We start from the raw sequence: 17,682 nt of genomic DNA on the forward strand, positions 1-17,682 counted from the left end.
AAAAAAATAATGATCGGGTCCCCATCCTGATCGTCACCTAGCAACTGTGCGTGAAAATCGCACCGCACTTGCTTGCGGATGCTTGCGATTTTCACGCAACCCCATTCATTTCTATGAGGTCTGCGTTACGTGAAAAACGCACAAAGAGGAGCATGCTGCGATTTTCACGCAACGCACAAGTGATGCGTGAAAATCACCGCTCATGTGCACAGCCCCATAGAAATGAATGGGTCCGGATTCAGTGCAGGTGCAATGCGTTCCCCTCACGCATTGCACCAGCGCGGAAATCTCGCCCGTGTGAAAGGGGCCTAAGGGTTAACAGCCAAACAAATCTCAATATTTCTTACCCTGATTCTGCATTTTACAGAAACACCCCATATGTGGTTGTAACCTGCAGTATGGGCACACGGCAGGGTGCAGAAGGGAAGGAGTGCCATATTGTTAACAGAGGGCAGATTTTGCTAGAATGGTTTTCAAGTGCCATGTCACATTTGAAGAGACCCTAAGGAACCCCTAGAAAGAAAACCCCAAAAGTGAACCCATTTTGGAAACTACCCCCCTGAAGAAATAAATCTAATGGAGAAGTGAATGCTTTGACCCAACAAGCGTTTCACTGAATTTAGAAATGCATGGCTGTGAAAATAAAAAAAAATACTTTTATTTCCAATACAATGTTTCTTTAGCCCCAATTTTTTTTATTTTCACAACGGCTAACAGGAGGAAGTGCACCCCACAATTTGTTATGCATTTTCTCCTGAATACGGCAACGCCATATATGTGGTCAGGCAAGGCAGCATTCAGAAGGGAAGGAGCAGCATCAGGATTTTCTAACATTTAATTTGCTGAAATTGTTTTTAGGGGCCATAACCCATAACACTTTTATTTTGTCACCAATGTAGCTGTGTGAGAGCTTGTTTTTTTGCAGGACAGCCTGTAGTTTTTATTGGTATAATTTTGGGGGACATATCTTTTTGATCACTTTTTATACCATTTTTTGTGGAGGTGAAGTCAATTCTGTCAATGTTTTTTATTTTTATGGGGTTTCTCTTGCGGTAAATATGATATGATAGTTTTATTTTGTGGGTTGATACGGTTATAGCGATACCAAATTTATATAGTTTTTTATGTTTTACTACTTTTTCAGCATGAAATCACTTTTGTGTTAAAAATAAATTTCGTTTTGCATCGTCATATACTAAAGTCCATAATTTTTTTATTTTTTCACCAATGTAGCTGTGTGGTGACTTCTTTTTTGCAGGACGGCCTGTAGGTTTTATTGTTATCATTTTGGGGTACATATGTCTTTTTGACCACTTTTTATACCATTTTTTGTTGAGGTGAATTCGGTAAAAATGGCAATTTTGTTAGTGTTTTTTATTTTTATTTTTTATGGGATTCCTCTTGCATTAACCCCTTAAGGACCGGGCTCATTTTCACCTTAAGGACCAGGCTCATTTTCACCTTAAGGACCAGGCCATTTTTTGCAAATCTGACCAGTGTCACTTTAAGTGCTCATAACTTTAAAACGCTTTGACTTACCCAGGCCGTTCTGAGATTGTTTTTTCGTCACATATTGTACTTCATGACACTGCTAAAATTGGGTCAAAAAAGTTAATTTTTTTGCATAAAAAAATACAATTTTTACCGTAAATTTTGAAAAATTAGCAAATTTCCAATTTTCAGTTTCTCTACCTCTGTAATACATAGTAATACCCCCAAAAATTGTGATGACTTTATATTCCCCATATGTCTACTTCATGCTTGAATTGTTTTGGGAATGATATTTTATTTTTTGGGGATGTTACAAGGCTTAGAAGTTTAGAAGCAAATTTTGAAATTTTCAGAAATCTTCAAAATCCCACTTTTTATGGACCAGTTCAGGTTTGAAGTCATATTGTGAGGCTTAGATAATAGAAACCTCCCAAAAATGACCCCATTCTAGAAACTACACCCCTCAAGGTATTCAAAACTGTTTTTTCAAACTTTGTTAACCCTTTAGGTGTTCCACAAGAGTTAATGGCAGATGGAGAAACAATTTTGAAATTTATATTTTTTGGAAAATTTTCCAATATAATCAATTTTTTCCAGGAGTAAAACAAGGGTTAACTGCCAAACAACACTCAAAATGGGTTGCCCTGATTCTGTAGTTTGCAAAAACACCCCATATGTGGTCGTAAACTACTGTTTGGCCGAACGGTAGCACATAGAAGGAGGGGAACACCATATGGGTTTTGGAAGGCAGATTTGGCAGGACTGGTTTTGTTTATACCATGTCCCATTTGAAGCCCCCTGTTGCACCCCTAGAATAGAAATTTCAAAAAAGTGACTCCATCTAAGAAAGTACACCCCTCAAGGTATTCAAAACTGGGTTTACAAACTTTGTTAACCCTTTAGGTGTTCCACAAGAGTTAATGGCAGATGGAGAAACAATTTTGAAATTTCTATTTTTTGGAAAATTTTCCAATATAATCAATTTTTTCCAGGAGTAAAACAAGGGTTAACTGCCAAACAACACTCAAAATGGGTTGCCCTGATTCTGTAGTTTGCAAAAACACCCCATATGTGGTCGTAAACTACTGTTTGGCCGAACGGTAGCACATAGAAGGAGGGGAACACCATATGGGTTTTGGAAGGCAGATTTGGTAGGACTGGTTTTGTTTATACCATGTCCCATTTGAAGCCCCCTGTTGCACCCCTAGAATAGAAATTTCAAAAAAGTGACTCCATCTAAGAAAGTACACCCCTCAAGGTATTCAAAACTGGGTTTACAAACTTTGTTAACCCTTTAGGTGTTCCACAAGAGTTAATGGCAGATGGAGAAACAATTTTGAAATTTATATTTTTTGGAAAATTTTCCAATATAATCAATTTTTTCCAGGAGTAAAACAAGGGTTAACTGCCAAACAACACTCAAAATGGGTTGCCCTGATTCTGTAGTTTGCAAAAACACCCCATATGTGGTCGTAAACTACTGTTTGGCCGAACGGTAGCACATAGAAGGAGGGGAACACCATATGGGTTTTGGAAGGCAGATTTGGTAGGACTGGTTTTGTTTATACCATGTCCCATTTGAAGCCCCCTGTTGCACCCCTAGAATAGAAATTTCAAAAAAGTGACTCCATCTAAGAAAGTACACCCCTCAAGGTATTCAAAACTGGGTTTACAAACTTTGTTAACCCTTTAGGTGTTCCACAAGAGTTAATGGCAGATGGAGAAACAATTTTGAAATTTATATTTTTTGGAAAATTTTCCAATATAATCAATTTTTTCCAGGAGTAAAACAAGGGTTAACTGCCAAACAACACTCAAAATGGGTTGCCCTGATTCTGTAGTTTGCAAAAACACCCCATATGTGGTCGTAAACTACTGTTTGGCCGAACGGTAGCACATAGAAGGAGGGGAACACCATATGGGTTTTGGAAGGCAGATTTGGCAGGACTGGTTTTGTTTATACCATGTCCCATTTGAAGCCCCCTGTTGCACCCCTAGAATAGAAATTTCAAAAAAGTGACTCCATCTAAGAAAGTACACCCCTCAAGGTATTCAAAACTGGGTTTACAAACTTTGTTAACCCTTTAGGTGTTCCACAAGAGTTAATGGCAGATGGAGAAACAATTTTGAAATTTATATTTTTTGGAAAATTTTCCAATATAATCAATTTTTTCCAGGAGTAAAACAAGGGTTAACTGCCAAACAACACTCAAAATGGGTTGCCCTGATTCTGTAGTTTGCAAAAACACCCCATATGTGGTCGTAAACTACTGTTTGGCCGAACGGTAGCACATAGAAGGAGGGGAACACCATATGGGTTTTGGAAGGCAGATTTGGTAGGACTGGTTTTGTTTATACCATGTCCCATTTGAAGCCCCCTGTTGCACCCCTAGAATAGAAATTTCAAAAAAGTGACTCCATCTAAGAAAGTACACCCCTCAAGGTATTCAAAACTGGGTTTACAAACTTTGTTAACCCTTTAGGTGTTCCACAAGAGTTAATGGCAGATGGAGAAACAATTTTGAAATTTATATTTTTTGGAAAATTTTCCAATATAATCAATTTTTTCCAGGAGTAAAACAAGGGTTAACTGCCAAACAACACTCAAAATGGGTTGCCCTGATTCTGTAGTTTGCAAAAACACCCCATATGTGGTCGTAAACTACTGTTTGGCCGAACGGTAGCACATAGAAGGAGGGGAACACCATATGGGTTTTGGAAGGCAGATTTGGCAGGACTGGTTTTGTTTATACCATGTCCCATTTGAAGCCCCCTGTTGCACCCCTAGAATAGAAATTTCAAAAAAGTGACTCCATCTAAGAAAGTACACCCCTCAAGGTATTCAAAACTGGGTTTACAAACTTTGTTAACCCTTTAGGTGTTCCACAAGAGTTAATGGCAGATGGAGAAACAATTTTTAAATTTCTATTTTTTGGAAAATTTTCCAATATAATCAATTTTTTCCAGGAGTAAAACAAGGGTTAACTGCCAAACAACACTCAAAATGGGTTGCCCTGATTCTGTAGTTTTCATAAACACCCCATATGTGGTTGTAAACTACTGTTTGGCCGAACGGTAGCACATAGAAGGAGGGGAACACCATATGGGTTTTGGAAGGCAGATTTGGCAGGACTGGTTTTGTTTATACCATGTCCCATTTGAAGCCCCCTGTTGCACCCCTAGAATAGAAATTTCAAAAAAGTGACTCCATCTAAGAAAGTACACCCCTCAAGGTATTCAAAACTGGGTTTACAAACTTTGTTAACCCTTTAGGTGTTCCACAAGAGTTAATGGCAGATGGAGAAACAATTTTGAAATTTCTATTTTTTGGAAAATTTTCCAATATAATCAATTTTTTCCAGGAGTAAAACAAGGGTTAACTGCCAAACAACACTCAAAATGGGTTGCCCTGATTCTGTAGTTTGCAAAAACACCCCATATGTGGTCGTAAACTACTATTTGGCTAAACGGCAGGACATAGAAGAAGGGGAACGTCATTTTTGGAAGGCAGATTTTGCTGGACTGGTTTATTGACACCATGTACCCTTTCAAGCCCCCTGATGCACCCCTAGAGTAGAAACTCCATAAAAGTGACCCCATCTAGGAAACTACGGGATAAGGTGGTTGTTGTTTTGGGACTATTTTTGGGGTAAATTTGATTTTTGGTTGCTCTATATTAGTCTTTTTTGAGGCAATGTAACAAAAAAATGTAATTCTAAAATTGTTTCTACATTCACTATTTGGTTTTGTGGAACACCTAAAGGGTTAACATAGTTTGTAAAGTAACTTTTGAATACCTTGAGGGGTGTAGTTTCTTAGATGGGGTCACTTTTTTGGAGTTTCTAGTCTAGGCTACATCAGGGGGGGCTTCTAATGGGACATGGTGTCAAAAAAAAAACTGTCCATCAAAATCTGCCTTCCAGAAACCATATGGAGTTCCCTTCGTTCTATGCCCTGCCGTGCGGCTATATAACCATTTACGACCACATATGGGGTGTTTCTGCAAACTACAGAATCGGGGCAATAAATATTTAGTTTTGTTTGGCTGTTAACCCTTGCTTTATTACCGGCAAAATGGATTCAAATTGAAATTTTGCCCAAAAATTGGTGTTTTGGCACAGTTTTTATTTTATATTTTTAACACCGTTCATCCGAGGCGTTTGGTCAAAAGTTATTTTTATAGCGACGACTTTTACGCACGCGACGATGCCCAATATGTATGGCTCTCAGACTTTGGAGACACTAAGCAGGCATCCTAAAACTGCGGCCCTCCAGATATTGTAAAACTACAATTCCCACCATGCCCTGCTGATGGCTGTAGGTTGTCTGGGCATGCTGGGAGTTATAGTTTTACAACATCTGGAGGGCCGCAGTTTGAGGATGCCTGCTCTAAAACTAATATTTTTTGGGGAAAGAAAAATTGTTTCCGTGTCTCCAAAGTCTGAGAGCCATAGTGTTTTATGTTCTCTAGTGGACTGTTGAGGATTATAAAAATTTAGTACTCCATGGAAGTGTGATACTCCCTGAAGCAATTGATAATGCAGAGGCCCGGATGATCGGGGCAAGTGTCACATTGAGTAGTGGTGTCCTTCCGTATCCCCCTCTTGTGACACACTCTGCACTTTTTTTGGGTTCGTCCCTTCTTTCCAGTATGGGGGACCACACCTGGAAAGTGTTGGCCAGGGACGATCCGGGCGCCTCCAATTCCCGAGGTACTCCGGCCTGCTCTTTCCCGGTCCGAAAAGATCAGGTCTTTGAGGACTGCCTCATAGAACTGGAGGAATGTCCCTGTGCTGCCAGCGCTTCGGGATAGTACAAAAGAGTTGTACATGGCAACCTGTACCAAGTAGACCGCAACTTTTTTGTACCATGCCCGGGTTTTGCGCATGGCGTTATATGGCGTGAGGACTTGATCAGAGAGATCAACTCCTCCCATATACCGATTGTAGTCGACGATACAATCGGGCTTGAGGACCGTTGCCGCGGTACCTCGCACAGGGACAGGGGTGGTGCCGTTACCGTGGATTGTGGACAGCATAAGGACATCCCTCTTGTCCTTATACCTGACCAGCAACAGGTTTCCACTGGTAAGGGCACGGGTCTCACCCCTGGGGATAGGTACCTGGAGGGGGTAGGCAGGGAGGCCGCGTTGATTTTTCCGCACGGTCCCACAAGCGAACGTGGATCTGGCGGCAAGGGACCTGAACAAGGGAATGCTGGTATAAAAGTTATCCACGTACAAGTGGTAACCATTATCCAGCAGTGGGTACATAAGGTCCCACACGAGTTTCCCGCTAACACCCAGAGTGGGGGGACATTCTGGGGGTTCAATACGGGAATCTCGCCCCTCGTACACACGAAATTTGTAAGTGTACCCTGAGGCACTCTCACAAATTTTGTATAGCTTCACGCCATACCTCGCCCGCTTTGTGGGAATGTATTGGCGGAAACTGAGTCTCCCCTTGAACGCAACGAGAGACTCATCAACCGCGACCTCCCTTCCAGGTACGTAGGCCTGCTGAAATGTGGCCCCAAAGTGATCGATGACCGGCCGTATCTTATACAGCCGGTCATAGGCAGGATCACTTCGGGGGGGACATGCTGCATTATCGGAATAATGCAGACATTTCCGGATGGCCTCAAACCGGTGACGTATCATGACCATACTGTACAGTGGGGTCTGGTATAGGACGTCCCCACTCCAGTATTGCCTGACACTGGGTTTTTGGACTAGACCCATATGCAGCACGAGGCCCCAAAATGTCCTCATTTCGGCTGCACTGACCGGCGTCCAGCCACCGGGTCTAGCCAAAACTGAGCCTGGGTTTTGAGCGACGAACTGTTGGGCGTACAGATTCGTCTGCTCCACCATCAAATTCACCAGTGAGTTACTGAAAAAAAAACTAAAATAGTCTATTTCAGTAAACCCCACTGTGGGAATCTGGATTCCAGGATTGCCAGCAAAATCCGGAATCTCAGGCTCAAAGTCCACTGGGGGACACCAGCTAAGTTCATCGGCAGGAGGCTCCGGTGGACTTATTTGGTGGGCCGGGAAACCAGTACGAACCCCAGGGCGGCTCGTACTAGGGTGGGCCACAGGATCCCTAGCATGTGGGGCCCCTGGCTCCGCCTGGCGGCGTCTCCGCCGCCTTGGTGGCTCATCGTCATCAGATGATGATGAGGAGGATGCGGATGACAAAAGGAATGTGGGGTCATCCTCATCCTCACTGGGGCTCTCAGAGTCGGAGGCAATCTGGGCGTATGCCTCCTCGGCCGAGAACATCCGGTGGGCCATGGGTGTGTGTGCGTGTAGGTGTGCGTGTGTGGCAAACTTTATTATATGTGCGTGTGTGTGGGGGCAACGGGTGTTCGCGTACTAAAAAGTCCAGGCAAAAAAATGGGCAAGTGTTAGAAAAAAAAAAAGTTAAAACTTGCTGATCAGCGGTACAACGCTGATCAGCGGTCGGTGGGGTGGTGGGGCGGGCGATGCGCTAACAGTGGACGGACGCTAAAAAGTGCCGGCCAGTCAGCGCACGCAGAAAAAAAAAAGTGGTGGTGAGTGGGGGGTGGGGGGGGCTGGTGGGGGGTGGGTGGGGGGGGGGGGGCAGGTGGGGGGGGGGGGGGAGTGGGTGGTGGGGGGTGGGGGGGGGGGCAAGTGGCAGGAGGGGTCTGGGTTAGGGTTAGATGGAAGTTTGGAAGTTTGGAATAAAAGTACTTTTTTTTTTTTTTTTCTAACTTACTTTTCCCTTCTTTCCCTGCCTAACGGTGCCTCTCCCTCACTGACCCTAACCTACCTGGGTGGCGATGGGTGCAGGAGGGTGATGGATTCCGATTAGGGGGACACAGGAGCTGGTGCTGGACGATGCTGCACGGTCAGGGTGCTGGACAGGAAGAGGAGGGGAGAGAGGAGCGCAGGAAGTTTGAATCTCGCGCCTCTCTCCCCTGCACCAATCAGCACCCTGGACAGCGGCATTCAGCACCAGGGCCAGCACCGCCTCTCCAAATCCTCGGACTGCGATAGGTGGTGTATAATTACGCCACCGATCGCAGTCTTTTTCCGGTTCATCGGGTCACAGGACACCCGAATGGACCGGAAACGCAGAAAACCGCAGGTCTGAATTGACCTGCGGTTTTCTGCGATCGCCGATACGGGGGGGTCAAATGACCCCCCCCTGCATTGTTACGGGATGCCGGCTGAATGATTTCAGCCGAAATCCCGTTCCGATTAACCCCTGCGGCGCCGGAGTTCCGATTTTAAGTCAGGACGTACCGGTACGTCCTCGGTCCTTAAGGACTCGGGAAATAGGGCGTACCGGTACGTCCTAGGTCCTTAAGGACTCGGGAAATAGGGCGTACCGGTACGTCCTAGGTCCTTAAGGGGTTAAATATAATATAATAATTTTATTCTGTGGGTTGATACGGTTATTGCGATACCAAATTTATATAGTTTTTTTATGTATTACTATTTTTCAGCATATAATCACTTTAGTATTAAAAAGAAATTATATTTTGCATCGCCATCACTTGCTATTTATTTTTTATGGAGCAATTCCATTATTGTTTTTATTTTATTTTTATTTAAAAAAATGTCTTTTTCATTTTTTCCTTTTTACACTTTTTTTTACTTTTTTTTTCTCAAGACCCATTTGTATCTTGAAGATCCAGTGGGCTTGATGGCTATACACTTCATTGCAATAGTCATCTATTGCAATGCACTGTATGGTCTGTGTTACATTTACACTAAGGCTGATCAGCCTTAGGTACATGGCAGCCCGGGCATGTAGGCAACCGGTTGCCATGGCAATCATCGGACCACTGCCATTGCAGCAGCAACGGCCTCATGGAATAGAGAGGGATGTCCCTCCCTCTCAACTCCATGGATGCTGCGGACAGCTACTGACCACAGCATCTATAGGGTTAAATGTCCGAGATCGGTGCCAGCACCGATTTCGGCCGTAGCAGCAACACTCTCTGCTGATGGCAGCGGCTCTGTTCCTGAGCTGCCACCATCATAGCCGGCCCAGAAGAGCAGGGGGCATCGCGGGGGGCGGGTTGAAATGGCGGCATCTGAGTGCATTTTCAGGGGCACTGGGGGGGCACTAAATCACTGGGGGCACACAGGGGGTCTTACCCGATTTCAGGCTGTGATCACCTGGGTAACTGTACGTCCAAATGCACTAAATTACTTGCAATTTGGACATACAGTTACATCCAAATGCGTGAAGGGGTTAACTTTCTTCTTTTTTATTGTTATTACGGCTGTTTTGCTTTTGTTATTTGTGTGTTTCTATTTGTATTGTTTTATTCATTTTCATTTTTCCTCTTTCAAAGTGTCTTTTATTTATTAGACAATAGACATGAATTATTGCAGTTCTCGTAGAGGAAGATTTAAGTGTGGGCGTCATTAGTGAAAATTACAGGCACTCAACAATATGAACATGCCATACATTTCTGCACAAAGGTGTGTTCTGTTTGTTTGTCACAATAAGCCAATTGAGGTCACTCAGAGGAGTTAACAGATCATTTTGCTCTGTGTGTATTTGAGAATTACTTATACCTTAGCGTCATAGATAGGAACTTTTGAAACTTGATAAGCAGTAAAAGTTATACTTTAAATAATGCCATGTCTAAATAGCTTCAATATCCACTCTCCCGCAAACATATATGCCATCACCCTTTGTGTCACTTTGTGTTGTTAAATTATATTTTGTCTCCCAGTTAAATAAAGATTATGGGGCACATATAATAAAGACTGGCATTTCATATGTCCGTCTTTAGCAAAAGTTTGTGGCTGTTTTTGTGAAAGTGTCTTGATATATTTGTCGCATCTTTTGTGCCGTCCAAGTGCAAGTAGCTGAAATTTACACACGCTTCTGAATGGCATAGATTTCAACTGTAATTCAGATCAGTCCTCTGGTGGAAATTATAAATTATGTGTTGTTCCAAGAGGGCCAACCCACTTTCTGTAAAAGTGTCGAAAGCAGTGGAAGACCGTAAAAAGTATCATACTTTTGTGCACAATGTCGATTGTGCAAAAACGTATGACTTTTGTATGCAAGAAAACTGTCGTTCAGCATTAATATATGTGCCTCATTGTCTTCATGGTGTCTTTTTATAAGACAGTGAAACAAAAGATCATCATTCAGGTTTTTTTAATATATTTCAGATTATATTTTTTATCTTTCATTTAATTTTTCAACATATAGGATGTAATAGCTTTCAGTAAATTTATACAATAAATTATTATTGTAAAAAACAAGCAACAGACGGTGAGAACCCTTAGCCTCTGGGTCAAACCCATAGAAGGAATTATATTAAAGTCAAGGAGGCGGTCCTATCAGTGATTGACAGCTATCTGTGTATACAAAGTCATAGAGGGAAGGTCTCAGTCACTGATAGGACCGCCTCCTTGACTTCAAAGCCCAGAATGAAAGTTTTGCTGAATCTTTTCCCATAAAACTATATATCAATCTGCTTAGTTCCTCCTGATCTATAACATGTTGCTTTCAGCTCAGACACCATGTTCAATGTGATAGGTTCCCTATAAATGATTAAATTCCTTCTGCCTGCAGGTACCACTAGGAGATGCTTAGGAGGTCACTGCAGAGTGCAGTAAGAGTCTAATGTTCATCTAGAAGTGGCTGCAGGTAGCCAGAATAAGTCAAAATATAAGATTGGAGGGGACTGAACTCCCTACATCCCCGTCTATCACAGCATACCAAGCTCAGCGCAATACATAGTATAGTGGCTGTGCTAGTATTGCAGACCAGGCCTATTCACACGAAAGGTCTGTACATGGGCCATGTGACTGATGAGCATGAATTACATCATTGCCCTAGGAAGACGCCCTAGCTCTTAGGCCAGGTTCACATCACCGTTTAGTTTTCCACTTTTGTGATCTGTCAGAAGAACAGGGGAAAAAATGGATCCTTTATTTTGAAATTCTGTTGTGTTTATTTTGCATCCCTATAAGTCAGTCTCGTCTGAGATCCCTTATTTTTGATGGGTGAAATAGTCTTTTGTGGAGGACATTTTCTCTTGTCAAAAATAACTGATCTCAAGCAGAACTGACTAAAACTGATGGAAAATAAGCACAATCGATGCTCAAAATAAAGGATCCTGTTTTATTTGTTCTTCTGAGAGATCAGAAGAACAGAAAACTAAAGATTGATGTGAACCTGGTCTTCACGGAGAGCCGCATCCTCAGCTGATTGAAAAGGGTACTGGGAGTAAGACCCTCACCTATCAGATACTGATAGACTATCCTGAAGATAGATCATAAATATTATACATCCAGAAAACTCCTTTAACCCCAAATTGAACTATAATTTATTATCTATGCTCTTACTGCAGGAAATAAGAAGTAAATACTTAGAAACATGGACGAAACACAATTACGAATGACTTTTATTTTATCTTAATGTCTGGCTTACATTGGCCTAATGTTTCCCTTAAATTAATAAATTTAAGAAAAAAGAAAAACTTTAATGTGAGCCGTTTCAGCAAGCTGTTGCCATTATCATATTAGGCCACATTTACTAAAACAGCTGTACATAGAAATAGAAGTTCACACTGAAACAGAATACCAATTTTCAAAGGTATTTAAAAAAAAAATGCAAATCTGTATCCATAAAATGCAATCAGTCACTAACCAAAATGCCAGGTAAACATTTCCTTACGTGCAACCAAATCACAGCTTGGAAAATGTAATATGAATTTTTATAGCTGAAAAGTATCTTTTATGTTTCAGGCAGTTCATTTAAAAGGCCATTTGCTGTAATGAAAAGTATAATGAAAACTATTCAAAGGAAGATTAAGGTGAAGAGTGTGTTTTTTCAACTTTTTTTTTTTTACAGATGTCGGTCTTAGGTAAATGCAAGATATTAAAGTCCTATGAACCACTTTCATTATTAAATGTTAATCAAGTCAGGTTCAATATATTAGGGTTTGCCATCCAGCTTAGGCATTCAAGCATGCAGAACCTTTTCATTTTCACCTCTTACAATAATACATTTTGGCATATTGTAATATGTATACGGCTGGGTGACTACAACAGTACCGAACATGTAATATACAATATGAAGTAGGTAATTTCTCAACATTTGTTTCTTGATGTTCCATAACAAAGATCATGGAACCATAGAACACTAACTAGCATTAGCTGCTTCACATTTTAGTATCAGGATGTAGTGTAAATGTTTTACTTTATATTAATTGTTTAAAGAGGATCTGTCAATAGATTTCACAGTAAAAATAAAATTAAAATAATAATAATCAATCATTATTAAATAGATCTGATGAGCCCGACAATAAAATGGACATGTTAAGGTGGATTTAGACACACCAATAATCGTTCAGATTAACGAGAACGACCGTTCCTGCAAACAGTCATTCCCGATCATCTGCCACTGATCACCCAATGAATGAGCGAAACATTCGTTCACCAGATGATCCTGTCATTCATGCAGGGACCACCGATCATAGCTTCTGAACAGCAGATCATGTGGTATAAACAGCGAAGGAGATCACTGCATGTAAATGCACGGTCTCCTGCACTGAACAAGCATATCAGGAAGAAACGCTTCCTTCCCGACAATCGGCTGCTCAGTTGGCCCATCTAAATCCACCTTTAGGCTCCATCCAGCTAGGGCAGACTGTAACGGTCACGTACACACACACACAGGAGGGAGGGAAGTGACCACTGCGCTCCACCCTCACCCCTGGCCCTGCCTACTTGCCTCGCGAGTCCTAATGGCAGGGGACAACTGGACGGCAATCCCTAGCTTGGAATAAGTGCAGGGATGACAGACAGACAAACAACAGAACGTGAACGGACCGAGTCAATACCAAGAAATCTACAAAGTACAAATGGAGCAAGCAGAGAATAGTCAGGAGAAGCCGGGGTCATAAATACCAGGAGAGTCGTGAAGTACCAAAGGAGTCAGCAGAGGATCATCAGGAGTTCAGCAGGGGGTCAGTATGCCAGGAAAGACAAAATCGCAGGTGGAACCTAAATAACAGGCAATCTGTGCCCAGCAGATTGCCTGTTTAAATAGGGAGCTAGAGGGGTCATGTGACGTGGCCAGCATCACATGACTTCACACAGACTACACAGCCAAGCACCGAGTGATCAGCTCGGTGCTCAGCCCTAAAACCATTAGCATGAATGCAGATAGATGCACACATAGTATTATCAGGAGCGCGGGTGACGCTGGACGCACTGATGATGCGCGCGCGCTCTGGACGTGCCCGCCTCCTAGACGGCGCTGTGACAGTACCACCCCTTTTACGCGGGGCCACCGGACCCAAGGACTCAGGTGACGGCTTCTCGGGATGATCCTCATGAAATTTCTTAACCAGTCTAGGGGCATGAACCTCCCTAGCTGGTACCCAAGACCTCTCCTCAGGTCCATAGCCCTTCCAGTGCACCAGATACTGCAAGGAATTACGCACTCTCCTGACATCCACAATTTTAGATACCACACACTCCACAGAATCCTTAAGCAGAACAGGCAGAGGCGCGGCTTGTGATGGTACAATAGGTTCAATGTATTTTTTTAGTAGGGACTTGTGAAATACATCATGAATGTGGAACGAGTTGGGCAATTCTAACCTAAATGATACAGGATTAATCACCTCTACGATTTTGTACGGCCCTACAAAGCGAGGAGCAAACTTTCTTGAAGCAACTTTGAGTGAAAGATTTTTAGAGGACAACCACACCTTATCACCCACCTGAAAGTTCACCCCCGTGGAACGTCTCCTATTGGCCTTGACTCTTTGAGTATCTTGAGCCTTTTCCAGGTTCGATTGAACCCGAGCCCATACTGTGCACAGTTCAGAGGAGAGCCTATCCGCCTCAGGGTTAGAGGAGGAGACGGATGACCCAGAAAGAAAATGAGGATGAAAGCCATAGTTACAAAAAAAAGGAGAGACCCCAGCAGAGGAATTAACACGGTTATTCAGAGCAAACTCGGCTAATGGAAGGTATTTCACCCACAACTGTTGATCATCTGCAACATATGCCCTAAGAAATTGTTCCACCGACTGATTGAGGCGCTCAGTCTGTCCATTACTTTCAGGGTGATAAGCAGATGAAAAGGACAGAGAAATCCGGCATCTCAGACAGAAGGCTCTCCAAAACTTGGACACAAACTGCACACCCCTGTCAGATACAATATTTTCTGGAATGCCATGTAAACGTACAATTTGTTCCACAAACAAAGATGCTAGGGTCTTCGCACTCGGGAGTTTAGGCAGGGGAATAAAGTGAGCCATCTTGCTGAATCTATCGACCACTACCCAAACCACAGTTTTACCCTCTGCAGGTGGCAGATCAGTGATAAAATCCATTGAGATATGAGACCAGGGTCTACTGGGAATGGGTAAGGGTCGTAGGTCCCCAGCCGGGCGAGTTCTAGGGGTCTTAGACCTCGCACAAACCTCACAGGCCAACACATAAGACTTGACGTCTCTAGTTAAAGTAGGCCACCAGAATGATCTGGAAACCAGCTCTTTAGTGCCCTCAATGCCCTGATGTCCACAAAAAACAGAGTCATGACACTCACCCAGCAGTTGGAGACGAAACTGTATGGGAACAAACAACTTATCTGTAGGAGTGGATGGCGGAGCTAGGGTGTTGTTCAGCCTTGATGAGAGTCGTGATGTCCTGAGACAAGGCTGCTACGAAAACCTTAGCTGGTAAAATGGTTTCAGGTGGAGTTTCTGTAGGCTGGTACGCACAGAAACTCAGAGAGAGTGCGTCGGCCTTCACGTTTCTACTTCCAGGTCTGAAAGTTATGGAAAAATTAAAGCGAGTAAAAAACAATGCCCATCTAGCCTGACAGGGATTCAACCTTTTAGCCGACTCGAGAAACATTAGGTTCTTATGATCGGTAACAACAGTAACACAATGTTTTGCCCCCTCAAGAAAATGTCTCCATTCTTCAAATGCCCACTTAATGGCCAGTAACTCCCGATTTCCTATGTCATAATTTCTCTCAGAGGGGGAAAACTTTCTGGAAAAAAAGGCACAAGGTCTCAGGTTAGTGAGGGTAGCAGGACCTTGCAAGTTGACTGCTCCTGCCCCGTCCTCAGAAGCATCCACCTCCACGATAAAAGGTTTTTCCTGATCTGGCTGGGTTAGAACGGGAGCGCTACTGAAAGCATCCTTTAGGGTTTCAAATGAATCTAAGGCCTCAGTAGACCAATCTTCCAGATCCGCCCCTTTTTTTGTGAGGTCGGTCAGTGGTCTAGCGATTACCGAGAATACTTTATGAACTTACGGTAGTAGTTAGCGAATCCAAGGAAACGTTGTAAGGCCGTTAAGGATGATGGTCTTACCCATCCCTTAATCGCTAAAACCTTGCTAGGATCCATCTTTATGGCATGGGGAGTCAGAACATGTCCGAGAAATATAATCTCCTGCACCCCAAAAACACATTTTTACTGTTTAGCAGATAATTGGTTCTCTCTCAACACCTCCAACACCTGTCTAACATGAAACACATGACTCTTAAAATCAGGGGAAAATATCAAAATGTCGTCGAGATATACAATGACAAATCTTCCCAAGAACTCCCTAAGAATATCGTTCATGAAATTTTGGAACACAGCCGGGGCATTGCTGAGTCCAAAAGGCATAACGAGATATTCAAAGTGACCAGCCGGGGTATTGAATGCTGTTTTCCACTCGTCCCCCTCCTTGATTCGGATTAAATTGTATGCTCCTCTTAAATCAATCTTAGAAAACTAGGCCGCCCCTAATACCTGGTTAAATAAATCCGGAATCAATGGGAGGGAGTAAGTATTCCGGATAGTGATCTTATTTAATTTCCGGTAATCTATACAGGGTCTAAGACCACCATCCTTCTTCTTAACAAAGAAAAACCCCGCCCCCATGGGAGAAACCGAGGGTCTAATGTGCCCCTTAATGAGACTCTCCTTAATGTAATGTTCCATGGCCTCACGTTCAGGTTTGGAAAGATTGTAAATACGCCCCTTAGGAAACCTTGCCCCCTTCTCCAGGACTATGGCGCAATCATAAGGTCAATGGGAAGGAAGAGCCTCTGTGGCCGACGACGAGAACACATCAGCATACTCCTTTATGACTGCAGGTAATACCTCATTCTCCACAGAGAACCCAACCCGTATTCTAGCCAAACACGAGCCGCACTCAGATCTCCAACTCACCAGTTCCCCTCTGGTCCAATCAATCGTACGATTGTGTAATTGGAGCCATGGCATCCCCAATACCACCTCGACTGGTAAGTTCTCTAGGACTAACAGGGAACATTTCTCTAAGTGGCACACTCCCACAGCTAAGGAAATCTCTGAGGTACATGACCTCACAGTACCCCCCACCAGAGGAGTGGAGTCGATGGCCATGATATGGATGGGCGTGGGTAAAACAAAAATTGGAATACCCTGTCTAGTAGCATACCCCTGGTCAATAAAGCTGGCCGCTGAGCCCGAATCTATAAAGGCCTGACCCGACCACTTATTAGAACCCAGAGAAATTGTTATAGGAACTAAAAGCTTACTCTTAGTAATAAAAGGGAGTACCTGGTCCCTTGGTGGTCTTGTCTTGGAAGCATTATCAGAAAGGATCCTCTTTGGACACTGATTGATCCAATGGTCAGGATCTCCACAGTAGAAACAGATCCCACGTCTGCGGCGCTGATCCCCTCTGGTCATCCCAATTTGCATAGGTTCTTCAGAGGAGACCTCCACACCACTCCTGGTGCAACCCTCAGACTGGACCAGTACCTGAGAAGAGAACTGTCGTTCCTGTCGTCTTTCCCTCACACGTCGGTCGAGTCGGACTGCTAGGGTTATAGTCTCCTCAAGAGTCTCAGGGAGCTGATAACTCCCTAGTAGGTCTTTTAGATTATCAGATAGGCCTGACCTGAATTGACAGCTGGCTCATTCCACCCTGAGGGAACACACCACCTTCTAATTTGGGTGCAATACTCCTCCGCAGAGTGGTTGCCTTGAACCAATGCTTTCAGCGCAGTTTCGGCTACCAGGGCCCTGTCTGGTTCATCATACAGGGTACCCAGAGCCTGAAAAAAACCCTCTACCGTGGTTAAACAACTAGCATCAGGGGGTAAAGAAAAGGCCCACTCCTGGGGATCCCCCTGTAAGCGGGAAATAACAATGCCCACCCATTGGCTTTCCGACCCGGAAGAC

Source organism: Bufo bufo, chromosome 6, assembly GCF_905171765.1.
Source record: "Bufo bufo chromosome 6, aBufBuf1.1, whole genome shotgun sequence".
Classification (NCBI taxonomy): domain Eukaryota; kingdom Metazoa; phylum Chordata; class Amphibia; order Anura; family Bufonidae; genus Bufo; species Bufo bufo.